Source organism: Myotis brandtii, unplaced genomic scaffold (genome assembly GCF_000412655.1).
Source record: "Myotis brandtii unplaced genomic scaffold, ASM41265v1 scaffold21, whole genome shotgun sequence".
Classification (NCBI taxonomy): domain Eukaryota; kingdom Metazoa; phylum Chordata; class Mammalia; order Chiroptera; family Vespertilionidae; genus Myotis; species Myotis brandtii.
The window spans coordinates 3,647,820-3,653,639 of record NW_005357846.1 but is presented as its reverse complement, the minus strand read 5'-3'; positions in this window follow the sequence as shown (position 1 = coordinate 3,653,639).

The following is a 5,820-nucleotide window of genomic DNA, read 5'->3' as shown; positions in this document are numbered from 1 at the left end:
GAGCCGGCTTTAGCTCTGAGGCTCGGCTCCAGCTCTGAGACCTCGGCTGCTGAAAGCAGGTATCTGGGTTTGTTTGGCTTCTATAATTGAAACACTGTTGCAACTCCAGCTCTGAGGCCCAGCTGGCTGAAAGCAGGTTTCTGGGGTTTGTTTAGCTTCTATAATTGCAACATTGTTTCTTAGAGTGCAGCTCAGAGGCCGGCAGCGGCAGGTGGGGAACCTTGGCTTCCTCCATCACTGGAGCAATCAAGCCTCCTGTTCGCTTCAGCTGCCTGGCTGCCGGCCGCCATCTTGGTTGGCAGTTAATTTGCATATCGCCCTGATTAGCCAATGGGAAACGTGTTGGAGGTATGGTTAATTACCATGTTTCTCTATTATTAGATAGGATAGGGGCCCAGTGCATGAATTCACACACCTTGAAAGGAATTGTGGGCTGTGAAGTTGTGGTGGGCACAGGGATGGGTCTCAGCCCATCCTCTGCACCCCCGCCTGGCTCCTCCTGCTGTCTGCCGGCAGCCCCACTCCTACCACTGCTGTTCCCATGCACTGATGACACCGGCCCCACTCGCACCTGCTGATGGTATGGAGCGATTGGGGCCAGCTCCAGCAGTGGGTGGGAGCGGGGCTGGCACTGGCTGTGGGTGTGAGCAGGACCATTGTCAGCAGCAGTTGCAAGCGGTGGCTGCCGGCCCTGATCACTCCTCAGGAGCAGAGGGAGGTTGAGAAACCCTAAGGGGTGATGGGAGCCAGCAGGCGCCACTTGCATCCGCTGATGGTGCCGAACTATCAGGGCCAGTGCTGGGCACCAGCAGCAGGTGTGCGTGGCAGCTCTGGTGCCAGCAGCAGGTGTGAGCAGGTGCAAGCACCAGGCAGGACCGTGATGTACGGGAGCAAAGAATTTTCAGTAACCACCAGTGGCTTTTCCTGATGACAGCAACCGGCACCCCGACTTGGTCTGGCGCCCCCGTTTACCTTCTCCACCTTCCCACCATGGCCAACGCCCACAATGTTCCCTGCTCTGCTGCCTGCTGCTGACACCCGCCATGTTCCAAGCACACCCCCTGGTGGTCATAGCACATCATAGTGACCGGTTGTTCTACTGTTCGGTCTATTTGCATATTAGGGTTTTATATATATATATATATAGATTCTTATTTAGCACTGTCTTTATGGAGTTGATTTGTAAATGTGGTTTGTAACTGAGCAGAGCAAACATTCTGAGAGCAGCAAGGGTAAGTTGTGTGAGGGAAACCCTGAAGGCCTCTGAGATAAGAAGAACCGAAAGCAAAGTCTTGCTTCTGGGTCATGTTGGTTAACTAGCCTGGCAACCAGCAAGTGCGACAAGCTCAGAGTAGCCCACACATTCAAAAACTGATTCACGTCTATGATCATGTAACTCGCCTTCCTAGCTTCATGCCATCTGTTTTCTTTTCATCCTTATGACATGAGGAACAGATATTTGAATGGTAGCATTTGAAAGCTTGTACATTATGTAGAGTCAGTGTGCAGTGGCACTCACTCTGATTTTTGTGTAAGTTTTGGATGTCAACCACTCCCACCATTCTCTTTATTGATTTGTCTTTTACAAAAAGCACTCTCTGAGGTTATAACAAATTTCCTCACACCTGCTAATGATGTTAGCTGTCCTATCATTAAGTATCAGTGGCTGAGGTAAACAAACAAACAAATCAAAGCAACACTAAAATAAACAGACAAAATTCTGCACAATCCAGCATGAAAATGGCATAACAAATAAAATGCATGTGTAAGTTTATGTAAACTGCATGGTTCAACAAGAAGGAATTTGATTTCCCTCTTAAATCTGTAAAATTGGAAGTCGAGCTGTCAATCATTTCTAAGAAATGATTTAAAGTTATATGGTGGAAAGAACAACAGAACTGGTAGAATTTTATTCTGGAGTGGATGTATTTTTGGAGTCTGTATATTGCAAAACATTTTACATTCAGAAGTTAGGACACAGCTACTATGCAAGCATTGAAGGCAATCACTCCAGGCACTTCAGGTGCACTGTTAAATATTGGCTTATCTTTATGATGATCTGAAATTAACCAAAATCCCTGTTGAAAATCAGACTGACTTTGGTAATTTGAATTTATGTTAATGCTTTATAACGAACAAGGGAATATATTATAGCCCTGAACATAGATACCAAGAATTTACCAACAAGACATTTTAAAGTTATCCTTCAAGTTTGAGTGAAGCTTAGATGTATTTCTTATTTATCTATCTAAATTGCAAATAATTATAAAATATTAGGGTTCAGAAAGTTATACATTAAATTGTAAGGTAATAATGCAGCCTTTGGCATCCATTTCTAAGTTTGAATTAATTTTGCAGCTATGTCTTTAAGAGATACTCTACTGCCCACACAGAATTGGCTCCAACCATTCCTCCCTGGAGTCTTGAAGAACTGCTTGTTAATGAATTAGATTGTTTCCATCCACCATTACTTTATTCCTGAAAAGCTTTCCCTACTGTTGCATTGAAATCCACAAACTCTCTATCCACAACACAGAGCTTTCAGATGCTACAAGTATAATAAGCCAGCTATTTTTTAAACTTTATTCTAGAATTTATCAATAATTTTATTGGACCATAACATTAAAATTCAGGGAACATTCTTAGAATTTGAGCAATATATGTGCATTTTAGGGAAAATGCTTTGGAGAGACATTCCATTCTATCTATTCAATATGTTCTTCTTCTTTTCATGCCTAAAGTACATATGTTATGTTATTAATAATTTACAAATAAAATTAGACATTGGAACTGACATTTGAGATTGAAATACAGATGAGGAAGGTTGTTATTACATGGTGACAAATATAGCTTATAAGTCACTAAGGAGCTGAGTATTTTAGGTTTTTGTTATGTGTGTTTTTTTTTAATATTTAGAGACATATTAGAAGATTCTATACAGTCATCGTGGGAAACCCACCTGTAAAATTAAAATGTCTAAATGTCTCCTAGAGCTACAATTATGTTAAAATGTTTTTGTCATCTGAATAAAAAATACTTATGTGTAGAATTTAGATTCCAAACTTACAAAAGCATTTAAAAATACCTTTGTGAGGAACAATTATAATTGTTAGTTCCTACTAGTGTGCCAAGTTCCCCTATTCTTATGCCTTTTCATATTTATCCCAGATTCATTCCTGACCAAACATTTCTGTGAATTTTTATTATGCTACCTCAAATAGTTTAAGGCTACCTGGAGGATGAGTAAGAAGGAAACTTCCTCCCCGACCCTCCACCAAAAAGAAATATCAGAACTGAAAATGTAGAAAATAAATATTTGTCATTTTGCTTATTTGCTTACATTAAAGGTGTACTTTGAAAGGTCTATCACTTCAAATGAATGAGTCATAAAAATATACTAACTTGAGCCCAGCCAGTGTTGCTCAGTGGTTGAGTGGCAACCCATGAACCAATAGGTCACTGGTTTGATTTCTGGTAAAGGCACATGCCTGGGTTGAGTGCTCAATCCCCAGTAGGGGGCGTATAGGAGTCAGTAGATTAGTAATGTTTCCCTCTCATCTATGTTTCTATTCCTCTATCCCGCTCCTTTCCTCTCTTTCTAAAAATCAATAAAAACATATTAATATATATATACATTTAAATATACTTGATAAAGCCACACATGTATTTTTTGGGGAAATTACAGAGGCAGGGCAAATCACAACACTACTAAATTTGTGATTAAAATTAGTAAGTATGTTTTGGACTAATAATAACTTGGAAAATATTATTAAACCTCTAGCTATATACCATAAACCAGGAAATAAAAACTGGCTAGAGCCCTGGTCAGGTGGCTCAGTTTGTTGGAGCATCGTTTAGTACACCAAAAGGCTGTGGGTTTGATTCCCGATCAGAGCACATATGTAGGTTGCAGGTTAGATCCTGGTGGGCCATGTATGGGAGGCGAATGATTGATATTTCTCTCTCTCTCTCTCTCTATCTCTCTAAAAATCCTCAAATGACGATTAAAAAGAAATGGCCACAAGTTAGATTTCCAAATATCACTTAATAAAAAAAAAAAATCAAGTGAAGTTTGGAGTCGTTTAGAATATTGAACAGGCTCAGAATGGCCACCCTAATGAATTAAGGTGCAGTGTAATCTTATTGTTATTTTCATGGCCTGCATAAGATGGTCATAGATTAAAATATCTGCTCAGAGGAAATAAATCCTACTATATTTCCAAATTATTTGAAAACTATATTCATTTAAGTCAGTTAGTATCTTTTCAGATTGCTGCTTTCTCATGTTAATGTATATGAATTGACAGCTAGTTTGTAGATTATTTAGAATTTTCTACTTCAATGCTAAGCCAAATTTTATGCACTTCTCCCACACACCCCCTTTTCATAAAGTTGTTATCCATTTTCATCCACTAGCCTTCTGATTAATACAGTGCAGTTGGCTTTCCAAAGCACAGCCAACAGGGAGATGGATTAATATGTCAGCTGAAATCGACAACTGGACGTCTAGTACTAGTTTGGTGTAATTCCATGGGATTTCAGGATTTCTAAGTGAATACTCTGAGTCAGAAAAAAAGCATCTTAGTAAAGGTATACCATTGCCTTGTATTTAAAAGATTCCTGCATAGTGATAAAATGCTTATGTTAAAGGCTAAAAACATTCAGTATTATCACAATGTGTTATTTAGACCTTTAAAAACCTAACATTATATAGTGAATGTGTTATATTCCTGTATTTGCTCATTTTCCAGTATGGAAGGAGACAGGGGAAGAAACACTTTGCAAATACACAGACCGATATAAAATGCCTGACACATAGGATTACGAATCTCAGTGGGCTACCAGTCTTTAAGCAGCCCTGGAGAACTCTCGCTGCATTTCACTCATAATTAGCACTGTGGGGAAAGAATTCAAAATAAAACATATTAGTAGTCCTTGAACAAAAGGATCATAAGTAGAAACTCAGAACTTATCTATTTATGTGATGCGGAGGCTGGTGTTTCCTTTTCTACAGTTCACTTACCTGAAAAATTAGATTGAGAAAGGGTACGACAAAAGATAATTCTGAGAGCAAATTAATTGGTGCTGGTACAAAATCAGAGTAGTCACATCTATAATTAATAGAAATTGTTAAAAAATACAGAGTGATCAGAAAATATACCTGCAAAGGTCAGTGAATGTGTACAGAATTCTTTTATAGAAGCTACTACCAGTGACCAGAAAGTATATTCTCCAAAGCAAAACATGGGTTATCCTTCGTGCCCACACAGGAGATTGAACTCAAGGGAAACTGCCTTCCTGTGCTCTTACTCTCATTCAAGAGAGGTGACAACACCGCCTGCAGGCTCTGAGGTTGAGGAACCATATACATGGTTTCAGAAATCATTTCCAGCCAAATTTTTCAAAGAGTGCATTTAAAGAAATCTGCTAGGAGCAATGACATTCAAAATTGTTCCTACAGAGGTATATGATTATTTGCAGAAGTGTGGTGGAGGCAACTAGCACAAATGAAAATGAAGGGTTTGAAAATGGTAGTTTGCTACCTCGATTGTATGTTATTTCTATCATCAGAGGGTCAACATATTCACAGAGAACATGGATGAACAGTTGGTTGTGACAAAATTGTAGATTGACCCTTCTAGCTGGCTTCTAATTTGCCTCCTAAGATAAAGATGAAGAAAATAACTGTAAGGAATAATTATGACAAGGGAAAATTATTCTCAAGTTGAAGCATAAGTATTCTCTTTTATCCAAATAAGCATTATTTTCTCCAAATAATTAGTTGCCCTGTAACTTTTCTTTATAAGCTTTTTTTCCTCT